Source organism: Oryctolagus cuniculus, chromosome 17, assembly GCF_051225735.1.
Source record: "Oryctolagus cuniculus isolate XC-2025 breed Fujian yellow rabbit chromosome 17, ASM5122573v1, whole genome shotgun sequence".
In the NCBI taxonomy this organism is placed as follows: Eukaryota; Metazoa; Chordata; class Mammalia; order Lagomorpha; family Leporidae; genus Oryctolagus; species Oryctolagus cuniculus.
This window is the reverse complement of record NC_142883.1, coordinates 65,753,671-65,767,776: the sequence shown is the minus strand read 5'-3', so window position 1 is coordinate 65,767,776 and position 14,106 is coordinate 65,753,671. Positions and strand designations below refer to the sequence as shown.

At 50.5% G+C, this 14,106-nt stretch overlaps 1 long non-coding RNA gene and 1 pseudogene across 1 annotated transcript in view; one reads left to right on the top strand and one right to left on the bottom strand.

Annotated features, from left to right (window-relative positions):
* LOC103346780 (uncharacterized) overlaps window positions 1–9,989 on the bottom strand; it is a 97,811-nt gene extending 87,822 nt beyond the window's left edge. The window contains exons 1-2 of the long non-coding RNA XR_016223707.1: window positions 3,367–9,989; window positions 198–268 (exon numbers count right to left, since the gene is read on the bottom strand). This is a non-coding gene — a long non-coding RNA (uncharacterized LOC103346780). The remainder of the gene's footprint in view (window positions 1–197; window positions 269–3,366) is intronic.
* A 79-nt stretch (window positions 9,990–10,068) lies between these two features.
* LOC138847826 (nuclear transcription factor Y subunit beta pseudogene) lies at window positions 10,069–12,422 on the top strand (annotated as a pseudogene).
* Window positions 12,423–14,106: the final 1,684 nt, after the last annotated feature.

The window sequence follows — 14,106 nt, the reverse complement described above, 5'->3', positions numbered from 1 at the left end:
CATTTACAAGAATTTGGGTTATTACATTTTCTGATACTCATTATTTCTGCAGATAATTACATATCACAGTAATATTATCACATTTTAAAAGCACAAGTCCTAGTTCCTTGCTATTTATTCTAAGATTAGAATCCTCTAAGATATTGGATCTTATACATTATCCTGTAATATTGTATATCTCTGTATTTACTACCTACCTTCAAGAATTAAAAGTCTCTTCAGAGTCCAAAGCAGAACTTGGTTCTTCTTCCATTTTTATTAGAATCTCCTGGAAAAAATTTTAAAAACACACTAAAATAATGGAGATTGCAAAGCAACGTTTCAGTTAAACAGCTGTGTAACAGTTCTATGCAGTATATTAGCCAAAAATAAAATGTCCCCTTGCCCCTTCCCTAAATTATCTTTTGTTCTTCTTTTAGGAAAAATACTCATCTTGCAGCCACAAGCACTCCTAATTTGCATAATAATGCCATCAATGTAATTACTAAGAAGAATAAATGAAGTATAATACAGGTTTTTTCCTTAAAAATTTATACATTTATAAAAATTTATACTTTTTATAAATTATATATATAAATTTATACATTTATAGAAATTGAGGAGGCAGAGGTGAACAGAAAGCAGATTTGGTAGAATAAAAATACTTTTACTAAAGAAACTTAAAATGCTAATCAATGCCAATATAATATATAATATATATTAAGTATAAATATAAGTTCTCAAAATACATATTTCAAAGTTTAGTTATGAAACAATAGTTTCCCATGATTAAACAGATCATTCGTTCTTCAAAAAAATTATAAAACTGGCAGAAAATCCTAAAATGCATAAACCACTTAGTTACATGCTAGCATTTTCATAAAAGGGAGTTTTCTGTTGGTGAGCAAGGCTCCATGCTAACAGCTGGGACAGCCAAAGAAAAAACTCAGGAGAGAACAGACCCGGAAGGTTTTCCAGCTCCCATTTCTCCACCTGCTAGAAATTGAGGAGGCAGAGATGAACAGAAAGCAGATTTGGTAGGCGGTGGCCAGAAACAGATTTTAGGGCGGCAGGGGCGGCGTGGGGGCCGCGTCCACAAGCCAAGGGCAGCTGAGGGGCCGGGCGGGCCGAGCGCAGAGCCGCCCGCGCCCGCGCCCGCGCCCGCGCCTCCTGTCTGTCCTCTGGCAGCTTCCTGAGCCGCCGAGGCCGGCATCCAGCGCTGGGCTGGCGCCCTTCAGGTACAGGATCCCGCAGTCCTCGGCCACCAGGACTCCAGGCTGCCGACGACGCAGCTGCGCGGGGCAGCGGGTCGGGGTCAGGGCGGCCGCGCCCGGCCCGGCCCGGGCCTCCCCCGCGGGCCTCGGGGATCCGGGGGTCCCCGCTCGGGCGAGGCGCGGGGCTCGGAGGAGGGGGCGCTGGGGAGGGGCGGGGGCTCTGGGGAGGGGGCGCGGGCGCTGGGGAGGGGCGGGGAGCTCTGGGGAGGGGCCGCGGGCGCTGGGGAGGGGTTGGGGGGTCTCTGAGGAGGGGGCCACGGGCTCTGGGGAGGGGGCGCGGGCGCTGGGAAGGGGCGGGGGCTCTGGGGAGGGGGTTGTGGGGCTCTGAGGAGGGGGCCGCGAGCTCTGGGGAGGGGGCCGGGGACTCTGAGGAGGGGGCGCGGGGCGCTGGGGAGGGGCCGCGGGCGCTGGGGAGGGGCTGGGGGGCTCTGGGGAGGGGGCCGGGGACTCAGGAGGGGGCGCGGGGCGCTGGGGAGGGGCTGGGGGGCTCTGGGGAGGGGGCCGGGGACTCTGAGGAGGGGCCGCGGGCTGTGGGGAGGGCGAGGGGCTCTGGGGAGGGGGCGCGGGGCGCTGGGGAGGGGGCCGCAGGGCTCTGGGGAGGGGCGGGGGGCTCTGGAGGGGGCGCGGGGCTCTGAGAGGGGGCCGGGGGCTCTGGGGAGGGGGCGCGGGGCTCTGAGGAGGGGGCGCGGGGCGCTGGGGAGGGGCCGCGGGCTGAGGAAGGGCGGGGGGCTCTGGGGAGGGGGCGCGGGGCTCAAGGCGGGGTCGTGGACTCTGGAGGGGGCTCTGGGGAGGGGGCCGGGGACTCTGAGGAGGGGGCGCGGGGCGCTGGGGAGGGGGCCGCAGGGCTCTGGGGAGGGGGCGCGGGGCTCTGAGGAGGGGGCGCGGGGCGCTGGGGAGGGGCTGGGGGGCTCTGGGGAGGGGGCGCGGGGCGCTGGGGAGGGGGCCGCAGGGCTCTGAGAGGGGGCCGGGGGCGCTGGGGAGGGGCGGGGGCTCTGGAGGGGGCGCGGGGCTCTGAGAGGGGGCCGGGGGCGCTGGGGAGGGGCCGCGGGCTGTGGGGAGGGGCCGCAGAGCTCTGGGGAGGGGCGGGGGCCGTGTTGCAGCCCCTCGTGCCCCCGCAGGACCGGTCTGGCGATGGCTATGGTGACGGTGATGGTGTTCACGGTATGGTGTTGGTGATGGACGTGTGTGGTGTGGCGGCTGCGGAGCCCCGGCGCCCAGGGAAGGCCCAGAGTGGGCCAGCAGGGGGAGCCTGGGCGAGCGATGGTCCCCGCCCGCCCCGCCTCCTGCCCGGCTTCCCGCCTGCCCCGCCTCCCGCCCACCCTCCCCGCCCCGCCTCCTGCCCGCCCTGCCGGTCCTGGCCCCTCCCCGCCCGCTCACAGGAAGAGGTTCTCCAGGACATAGTGGTAGTCTGGGCAGCTGCTGTCCTGGAGGAAGCTGGCGGCATAGACGATGATGGCGTTGAGGCCCTCGCTGTGGTAGCCTGTGAGGGCAGCCATCGCTGGGCTCTGAACCACGCAGGGACACGGAGGATCTTCCGGACCCAGCAGGGGGTCCGACCTCCAGGATGACCACGGGTGCCCGAGGGGGTCTCACCTCCGTGGGTGATCACGGGTACCCAGGGAGGGGGGTCTCACCTCCGTGGGTGACCACAGGTAACCGGAGGGGTCTCACCTCCATGGGTGACCACGGATACGGGGGGGGGGGTGTCTGACCTCTGTGGGTACGGGGGGATCTCCCCTCCGTGGGTGACCACGTGGTAACTGGGGGGCCTCCCCTCCATGGGTGACCACAGGTAACAGGGGGGTGCCAAACCTCCGTGGGTGACCACGGATACCCGGGGGGGTCTGATCTCTGTGGGTAAGCACTGGTATGGGGGGGCTCTCCCCTCCGTGGGTGACCACGTGGTAACTGGGGGGCCTCCCCTCCATGGGTGACCACAGGTAACCAGGGGGGCCTCACCTCCGTGGGTGACCACGGGTACCCGGGGGGGGTCTGAACTCTGTGGGCAACCACGGGTACTAGGGTAGGGTCTCACCTCCGTAGGTGAGCACTGGTAAGGGGGGGGGGGAATCTCCCCTCCGTGGGTGACCACGTGGTAACGGGGGGGCCTCACCTCTGTGGGTGACCACCTTCATGTGCGGCCGGATCATGCGCAGGTCGATGCTGTGCTCCTGCTCCCTGATGATGACCGTGGGCCACAGGCCCCGTTGGCCGCACCGCTGTCCTCTGCCGCGCTGTCCCCAAACAGATCTGCGCTGTCCCCAGGCATGTTCTTGGCGGTGGCTACCGGGGTGTCACCTGGAAGAAGCACCCCTGGGGCTGGACGCGTCGGCCTCTCACAGCTGCCTTCATTCTCCCGACCTGGCTGCCTGTGCCTTTACAGGACCTGGCTCAAGTGCCACCTCCTCCAGAAAGCCATCTGTGATTGCACCTCCCATACACTTGACTCCTAACACTTCCTGGGTCTCTTCCCCTTTAACTGAAGCGAACAGCCAGAGGCCCAGGGGGTCACAGTGGGCTGCTCCATGTCCCCCACCCCTCAGCAGAGCCACGTTGCTGACAGCAGGGGGTGGGGACTGGGGTCCACAGCTGTGCCATGGAAGACACAGTGCTGGGGGTGGAAGTCAGACCCAGCTCCCTTCCTGGTCACTCCCCAGGCCTGCAGTGCTGGGGCGGCAGCGCCATCCGGGTCTCTCCGTGCTGGGCCAGAGCGCCCAAGCCACCCCTGCAGCCGGAGTCCGGAGCAGAGCTGGGGATGGAACCCAGGATCTGATGGGGGGAGCGGGCGTCCTCCTGGCCTGCCCTGGGGTCCCGCACACAGCGCTCCTCTCTCGGGCTCCCCGCTGAGCTCCGCCCTGAGCGCTGGGTGTCGCGCGTCCTGTGGGGACCTCTGGGCCCGTGTTTGGTGTGGGGATGGAGACCAGGGCATCCCGGGTCAGACTGCGCCCCGACCAGAGACCCAGGGCTTCTCCCGCCTGCTGGACGCGGGTCTGAGAGCGCGTGACCCGCCGTGCCGCCCGCACCCGCTCTCTAGGGCTGCCCGGGAGCTGAGGGCCGGGCCCCTGACCACCGGTGTCCAGGTGAGCCCGCAGAACCCTGCAGTCTTGGGGGCGGGAATCTCCACGTTTCCAGAAACGCACACGGGGACGTGGGTGCCGACGGTGATCCCGACTGGCCTGGGCCGGCGCTGCGCTGTCCCCCAAGTCCCCTCCACCCCGAGACCTCAGCGTTTTCCAGAAGGCCACGCAGGTGGAGGCGGACACTGGAGCCACTGGGGTGCACCAGGAACAGCGGGCGCCGTGTGTGTAAGGACGGACAATTGTACGTGGCCCTCAGTGACATCTGGAATGCTCCCTGGCTTCAGGGCTCGGCGAGATCGTGAAACACCCGACAGTCAGAACCGAAATGTCATTGTAGTTGTCACTGTCGCTGTGAGCTTCGGTGAGGCTTTGCCCCTGTGCTTCGCCGGGTTTGCAGGGTCGAGGAGGGGAGGGGAGAATCGTCATGAATTGATGAAGACGCTGACAATGGACGAAATAGACACGGACTTGGCTTTGCCTTCCTCCTTGTCCTCACGGGCACCACACGGGAACAAGATCCTCACCACACAAGAGGTAGCTTCACTCACTGCACAGTGTCCACCTTAAAAAAGAAAAGTTTTTAAATTGCTTTAAGATTTATTTATTTACACGGGGGTGGGGTGGGGGAGAGAGAGAGAGAGAATCTTGCATCTGTCAGGTCACTCCCCAAATGCCCACAGCAGCCAGGGTTGGGCCAGATGGAGCCGAGAGCTCTACCCAGGACTTGCACATGGGAGGCACGGGTGGCTCATCACCGCCAGCTTCCTGGGTACATTAGCAGGGAGCTGGAGCGGAAACAGAGGAACTGGGGCTTGAACCAGAACCCTGCTACAGGCCACTGCCATCAGACACTACAGCCTAGCCTACGGGGCCAGGACACGCACCCCAGGATTTTTTCAGCTGCTGTCTTGACAACTTGTTACAGCCGCCCTTGTGAAGTAATAATTAACTGCTTGTCTCTTAAACGTTCTGAGAAAGCACCAGAAACTGGGATGGAGGCCTGCTTTAAGCACAGCTCACTGACAATGCCAAGGCCGTACCTGGGACCCTCCTAACAGTCCCCGAGGCATGAGAGCTATCGGGTGTGATGAGTGATCTGCGTGAAGGTGCCCCAGGTGTTCCTGCATTAGCTGCGGCTGCAGGGATCCCCTTCCATGGAGTTCTCACGTGTTTATAAGGACAGGAGGCTGAGAGAGAGGTTTTCCCTCCGCTGGGTCATTCCCCAGAGGGCTGCAATGGCAGTGCCAATCTGAAGCCAGCAGCCAGGAGCTTCCTCCAGGTCTCCCATGCGGGTGCAGGGGCCCAGGGACTTGGGCCACCTTCTGCTGCTTTCCCAGGCCACAGCGGAGAGCTGGATCAGAAGTGGAGCAGCCGGGACATGAACTGGCACCCATGTGGGATGCCAGCACTGCAGGCGGCGGCTTTACCCGCTGTGCCACAGCCCCAGCCCCTGATGTTTTTCTATAGAAATATTTTGTTCAGAAGTCTGAATGACAGCGGGGGTGGGTGCAGTCTTAAATGTGCAGTTACACTTGCCCAATGGGATGCTGATTTTGCAAGAGGGAAGCAGCCCAAGGCATGCCATCTGAGCAGGCAGAGGCCCTCCTTATTTTTCAGAATCTTTCCTGCAAGCTTTTCCCTTTTCTTGGGGGGAATCTCCCTGTGCTCTTTCCAAACTGCTATGAATGATTTAAGTGCTGAGCCTTGAGCCTACTGCCAAGCCTAGAGTACATCGGATCCAGATGCTGAGATAGGCCAGAATGGTCCAGCCTCTGTACCTCCCACACAGAACCACTAGAGGGCTATACTTGGGATGAGAAGGTGATGAAGGAACCATGGGGAACCAAGCACCTCAGGCGATGCCTCTGAAAGCAAATATTAAGCTATTTGCACTGGGTTGCAAACTCCAGGGCAGGAGGCCCCAGGGCAGGAAGCCATACTGGGAGTCCATAGCCCGCACTGCCTAATGTCCTGCGTGGGGTGCATTGATCACTGATTGTTGTAAATCCAGGGCTCCCAGCAGTCCCCTGTGGGTGCTCTGGGATTGTAGTTGTGCGGTGGGTGCAGCCTGTGTGTGCTGGGTGAGGCGTTCAGCTCAGCTTCAAGCTCCTGGCCACAGTGGTGCTACACCAGGCATAACTCAGGCCAGGTAAGAAGGGCTGATACCAGGGGCCAGCACTGTGGCATAGCAGGTAAGGCCACCACCTGCCATATGGGATACAGGTTTGAGGCCTGGTTACTCCACTTCTGATCCAGCTCCCTCTATGGCCTGGGCCCCTACACCCCCGTGGGAGACCTGGAAGAAGCTCCCGGCTCCTGGCTTCAGCTTGGTTCAGCCCCAGCTGTTGTGGCCATCTGGGGAGTAACCCAGCAGATGCGAGATTTCTCTCTCTCTCTGTAACTCTGCCTTTCAAATAAATCTGTTTTTAAAATCATAGGAAATAAAACCACTTTCATGGCAAAGAGAAAAAAAAAATAAACATCAGAATCTGGTTTTAGACTGCAAATTCCTACAATATAACTTCCAAATATCAGGATACATTCATTCTTGTAATATTTAAAGCTTAATAATTTAATGATTTATCCAATTTTATCTTATGATTTTAATCCACTCTGAACAACTCAGCGTGCCACTGGAGATTCCCACAGTGGTCCTGGTGAAGTCAAATAGTAATTACAGAGCTTTCAGTGTAAAGATGAGATTATTTTTAATTATTGAGTAGAGTACTTACATCTCCATACTTATATAGTTATGCTACTCATTAAATGGTTACTGAAAGCTGAAGTGTAATTTTAGTGATAGCTACCTATTTTTCTGTACACATTTTACAGTTGACAGATTAGCCAAGAACGTTTGTTCTCTTCAAGATCTTTACAGCTGTGCCAAAGTACTCAGGAGGATGGAAAATGGACTGTGTCCACTTAATAAGCCTTTAACTCATTTTGCAAGGTACACTTTCAGGTTTTCTTTCTTCTTCCTCTTTTGTTTTCTCCTCCAAAAAAAGGGTCAAAAAGATTCCTAGGATGGATTACAGCATGAGTAAATGGTGACTAAAAAGCTAAATATTTATGATTTAATCCAGCTGTGTATTTGTTGTTGATTTCTTGAAAACTTAGGCAAGGTACACTTCACTTTATTTTTTTAAAATTAGCAGTATTATAATAAACCCGAAAGAACTAAAGTTTGCCTTTGTCTCTCTAAACGGAAATTTCCAACAACATATTCACACACTGCAGCCATTTCCTGTGAAATATTCCATAACCAGCACAGAATAAGCGCTATGGTATATATTTTAAATATGAGCCTTCTCTATCCTTAAAATTAAGGATTATGATTATTTACATCTCACCATTTCTTCTTAAAGCTTCTGTTTATCAAATCAAATATAAAATGCTTCAAATAATTGAAATGATCTTTAAAAGAAGAATTTTTATCTTGCTAAGAAATTACAAAATTACAAAGGTCTTTTCTGGTTTATAACTGCTACAAAATGAAAATATCAGATTAAATTTAACTTTCAAGGTACACGAGATGGCAATAAGGAAAAAAGAGCAGTTTTTTTTTCAAAAACACACTAAATAATGAGTATAATTTCACTAACCATATTTAAAAAGATTTCAGAGTCTGCTATATGGGAAAAAGGCAATAAAGTTTTGGAGTAGGAAAAACTGCTTTGTTTCCTCAATTCTCTGGTTGAAATTAATTATAGCAAATGTTTATGAAAACATCCGTTCCTCCCAATTATAAATTCTTAATTTTAGTATGGATGATTCCAGACTTTTATTTTGGAAAGAAACTGTTGGAGTATTGAAAGGTTTACAAAAGAACAGACAGAACTTGTAATTCTGGAAAATTGTACATACAATGGGCTAAATCCTGTAGAGTTTTCATTTGTGTGAAACATTTGGAGGGGATTAATAATGGTAACCAGGAGAAGTCAAAAACAGACAGAAAGCTCCATATTTCATCTAAGCTGTTACATGATAAAAACATATGTCAGAGAGAGCAGGACAAATGCCATGTTGAATACTTATGACCAAGAAGTGACCTACCCCCACCCATGCAGTTAAGAAAAAAATTCTATGTTGCATGTACCCTGTGAAATGTCCTATTGCCTAACCACATCCTAGCTGAAAGACAGCCAGTTCCTCTGTAACCTTGCCAATTCCAAGAAATGTCATTAGCTCATGCAAACATAGTTGAAAACCCCTACTTATTACACCAGAAAATTGTAACCGAACCCTGCCACCTACATTGTGATTTTGCCCCATATAAGTCTTGCTAGACAGGGAACCAGCAATACAGTGTGGCTCCCAAGTCTGTACTGTGTCCCTGGCTGGTCAGTCTGCGACTCATCAATAAAGTTCTACCCAAATTCAGTCTCTGAGTGGTACTCTCCCCATTCCCCATAACACATTTGGTGACACAAGAGAATACCAACTAATAATTACAAACAAAGGCTGCTTTACCTCTGAATCTAATTTCTAGGTAAGCAAAATAAAATAAGTAATGATTTTATCAAGGATTTAAATAAACGTAATGATAATACATTCACCAGAACATATGTGTAGTGTTGCCCAAAAATAACAATAAAGGGTGCGAGGGAGTTTACTATGATGCTTTTCATTGCTATTCTGATTTTGAACTAAGTTGCCAGGCAGCCATAACTGTAACAAGAATGCTCAGGATGTTTTCCAATCATACTTTACCTAAGGAGCTTTAAATGATCAAACAGTACCAATATCTAAAAATGTTTTAAGCTAACACATTTCATTTGTTTGAGTAATAATTTAACTGACAGTAAGTTTCTAGGATACAACTGTAATTTTAGAGGTATATCAATAAGTAATGTAAACTAGCCACTAAAATAATCTGGATATGGTTCTTTATGCATTTTAAATACATGCATAAATAATATATACTATACGTATTAGATGTCACCATATATGTAAAAACACAATACATTTTCTATCTAAAGAAACAGTTCACCAATTACTTAGGGCAAGAAAAGTTTGAAATTTACATAATGTTAACTGTTAAACAACATTACAAAGTGAATTTATAACATTCATAATTGAAGTATATTAGCTAATTTGAAAAATACATGTTAGTAAATTGCCTTGGCTTAAATAAGAATAGAAAACACAATATTTTACAAGTCATTTCTAACATGCTTTTAACAGAGTGAATGGCATTCAGACTCCTCTTCTGAAGTTTAGCTCAGGGCATCTACAGGTTTTATCAGTGCAGTTTGAAATCATGGTAAAGAAAGGTATACAATAGGTTTCTGCAGTCTGTTTTATGCACAAACATCTGTCTGCTTCTAGGTTAAGCTAAAAACAGCCAGAACAACACTATACAATAAGAGCACCTACTCAAACGTGCCTTCAGTTTACATCTGAAAACACTGGGTGTTACACATCACTTCACACTAGCTATGAATTCTGAAATCTAATAGAAAAATAAGACATAGTCTCTGAACTGTTAGAGGACCATCACCAATTATGTATGATAAGTAACAATTCGAAGAGAAAAATGACTTGGTTCAAACGAAGAGGAAAACAGTCACAGGTGGGTGGTGTAAAGATCCTTAAGGATTTCCGTCCTTTAATTAAATTAACTACAGTGTTTTAGTTAAAACCGTCCCAGCACCATCCCCGCAGCCAATGCCGCCTTGGCCTGGGCACTACCCTCCCACCCGCCCGCCCGCACCTGGACCTGGGCTGGGCCGGCGCCTGCGAGGCCGCAGCGCGGCTCTTTGTGCGCCGAACGAGGAGGGCGGTACAGAGGCCAGGCCGCCTCCCGCTCACCACCCTTGAACTCCGAGTCCGAGGCAGAAGAGGGCTGCCGGCGGGGCACGGTCGGGGTCCCTCTCGGTGGCGCCCTGGGCTGGCTCCATTTTGTGCGGGGAGCAGGCCGGCTAGCGGGGGAGGCGGCCCGGGTCCCCGCCGCCGCCCCGACCCTGCCCCCTCGGCTTCTGCAGCCGCGCGGGCCCCGCGGAGCACCCCCGCCCGCCGGCTCCTGGGTCCGCGGGGTCCTGGCCGAGTCCGGCCTCCTTGTCCGCCTGCGCACCCCGGTGCCGCGCGGCGGGCGGGAGACGAGCGTTGGGTGCCAGGTCCGGGCTGGCTGGGCCATCGGGTGTCTGCGCAGCACGAACGGGGCTGACAGGTCGGCGGGCTCGGCCGAGGGGCCTCGGGCAACCCGCGCACCTGCGTGGGGAGGCGGCGAGGTCCCCGGGAGGCAGGAATGGCGTTGGTGTCCTGCAGTCTGGTTTGCACGTAAAGAATGCAGTCATCTGGTGGCTTGTGGTCCCTGGACTTGCCCCGAAGGTGGGAAGGAAGCCGTTCGGATTGCACTAAGGTTTTGATCATCGCTGGTGGGAGGCAGGAGGATAGGCAGGGGCTTACGGAGCAGTAGTCTGGGAGAACAAAGAATTACAGAGCACTCGCAAATTGTTATCTCGCCCGAAGTACTAGAACAAGATGCTTTAAACATGGGTTGGAATTGAGCAAAGATTAGACACCTTTTTAAAAAGGTGCTCTGAGCACCACTGACACCACGGTTCTGACAGTATTTCATGGCAATGGACGGTGACAGTTCTACCACAGATGCTTCTCAAGAAGAAATATATCTTCCAATTGCAAATGTGGCTAGGATAATGAAGAATGCCACACCTCAAACAGGAAAGATTGCAACGGATGCCAAAGAATGTGTTCAAGAATGTGTAAGTGAGTTCTTAGCTTTATAGCATCTGAAGCAAGTGAAAGAGAAACAGAAGACAATCAATGGAGAAGACATTCTCTTTGCCATGTCCACCTTGGGCTTTGCCAGTTATGTGGAACCTCTGAAATTGTACCTTCAGAAATTGAGAGAGAAAGGATTTGGTGGAGCAGTCACAGCTACAGAAGGACTAAGAGAAGAGCTTACTTACAGAGGAGGCATTCACTAACCAGTTACCAGCTGGCTTAATAGCTGCGGATGGTCAGCAACACAATGTTATGGTTTATACAACATCATATCAACAGCTTGCTGGTGTTCAACAAATTCAGTTTTCATGATCTGCAGAAATGATGGATGGAAGTATAGAGAAGCAAGAGTCTGTGATTCTGGAACGGACATCAGAAGAAAATGACGTGAAAAAATGTCTCTTTGCACATTAAATAGGTGTAATGTAGTTTCCTGATGCTTGACTAATTGAGGTGTTAATTCTGACTTTTTCATGAATGATTTTAAAGAAAAATTTGGAATTTAAAGGTATTAAAATATTTTTGTTTTGTATGAGAAAAAATGATAAAATCCCTAATTAAGTGAATGACTTTAAGAAATCTATGAGAAAAGTATATTCTTATGCTGACATAAACACATCAGTAGTGAAAAGAGGGACATCACCTCATTTTAGGAATCAGAGTAACCGTAAACCTTCATAGGCTAACTATTTATGCTAAAATTTCAGCAGTACCCATTAGATTTTAAGAGAGTGCTAAGGTCAAGATGTGAAATTTGTGAATTTTGTAATTTCCCATTGAGTGTATTAGTTTATCTGCATTCTTATGTTTTAGTGTTCATAATTAGTTGTCTAACATTTTAAATCTTTCTCTTTTAGATGAAGAAAGGTCAGATATAAAACAGAAATCTAGTGAAATATTTTAAATAAAAAACGCTTTTGGGTAGGCCATTTTAATTTTAGAAAGCATCGTGTAATTCCTTTTAAATAATAAACAGAATTAGTTTTTTAAAAAAGACAGCAGGCTGACATCAGCAAAAAGTTTCAGAGTATGAAACTCCAAGTACTTGCCCTCCCATAGAAACACTGAAAGACAAGCAATTAATCAAGCAAACTGTGTCAAAACTCTGAGAAACAGTCAAAGATTTAAAAAAGTCTAATGAACATAGAATCAAGAAAAAGAGAACTTGGAAATTCTGTGGCATTTTTTACTTGCCCTTAGCTCACTCAGTCCCTTGGCTGTAGCAGTCTTCAAGAGGGAAGCTCACACACCCAGCTTGGGAGTCTGGTACCTGGTTCCGGACAGAGCACAGCAGATCATTTTGTAAGTTGTTGTGCACATCTGCTTGAACCTGGTCAGGGGCAACCTGAAGGAGTAACCAAAAAGGCATTTCTCTTTGTTTAGGCAACTTAGAAGAAAGCATCAGGCATTACTGGAACATACTGCAAGGCAAACTAAGAGCCCAAGGATGCCTGGGGCAAAAGATTGCAAGTGAAACACAAAATAGACCAACCCAATGCCTGGGAGCAAAAGCTAGTGAGAGTTTCTCTGGGAAATTAGGACATTCAAAAGGACTCATATACGTGGGAGAATGCAGAAGGCCATGTGCCTTTCAGAGGAATATGCATGATCAGAAAGAAACAGAGAAGACAGCTTCCCCAGCAGGAAGGAGTGCAAGCCTGAGCAAATGTTTAAGGACTCTGGCAGCACAGCCTACAAAGACATGGTGCCACTTGGTTTTCCAGTACTAGGGTTTTGTTGTTGTTGTGATTGCTGTTGCTCTTAATAGCTCCTGACATTCAAGAATATCTCTGTTAAACACAAGAAACAATGACCTCAGTCACTACATATCACAATGAGTAAGTATTTTCAAAAATAGTTTGGGAAGTCACTAACAAATGGACTACTATACTCTTCAACAACTCTGCCCAACACTATAAATGATCAGATCTGTGTGAATACAGGGTCTTCAAGAACTTCATATTATGTGAAGAACTATGGATGGATTTAAACGTTTTTGCACTACAATGGAATTACCTCTTAATTCACTTTTTCCAGAAACTTTTCAAGTCCCCCTGTATATAGAAAACACCAGCAATGGGCCCTGCACCTGCATGGGAAACCAGGAGGAAGCACCTGCCTCCTGGCTTCAGATCTGTGTGGCGCACCAGCCACAGAGTGCTGGCCATGGCGGCCATTTGGGAGGTGAACCAACAGAAGGAAGAACTTTCTCTCTGTCTCTCTCTCTCTCTCTCACTGTCTAACTCTGCCTGTCAAAAAAAAAAAAAAAAAAAAAAGGGCCGGCGCCGCAGCTCACTAGGCTAATCCTCCGCCTAGCGGCGCCGGCACACCGGGTTCTAGTCCCGGTCGGGGCACCGGATTCTGTCCCGGTTGCCCCTCTTCCAGGCCAGCCCTCTGCTGTGGCCAGGGAGTGCAGCGGAGGATGGCCCAGGTGCTTGGGCCCTGCACCCCATGGGAGACCAGGAAAAGCACCTGGCTCCTGGCTCCTGCCATCGGATCAGCGCGGTGTGCCGGCCGCAGCGCACCGGCCGCGGCGGCCATTGGAGGGTGAACCAACGGCAAAGGAAGACCTTTCTCTCTGTCTCTCTCTCTCACTGTCCACTCTGCCTGTCAAAAAAAAAAAAAAAAAAGAAAAGAAAGAAAGAAAGAAAACATCAGCAAACAAAATAAGAATGTGTAAATAAATCAATTGAATATGGGATATTCTCAGTACAGATAATATGTTAGACCACAAAGTAAGTGTCTATATATTTCAGACAAGATTGGAAGCGGCATTCAGGGTGGTATGGGCACAGTCAGTACCAAGGTATTTCTTTTTTTTTTAAGATTTATTTATTTATTTAAAAGTCAGAGTTACACAGAGAGAGGAGAGGCAGAGAGAGAGAGAGTCTTCCACCCGATGGTTCATTCCTCAATTGGCTGCAATGGCCAGAGCTGTGCCGATCCAAAGGCAGGAGCCAGGGGACTCCTCCAGGTCTCCCACATGTGTGCAGGGGCCCAAGGACCTGGGGCATCCTCCACTGCCT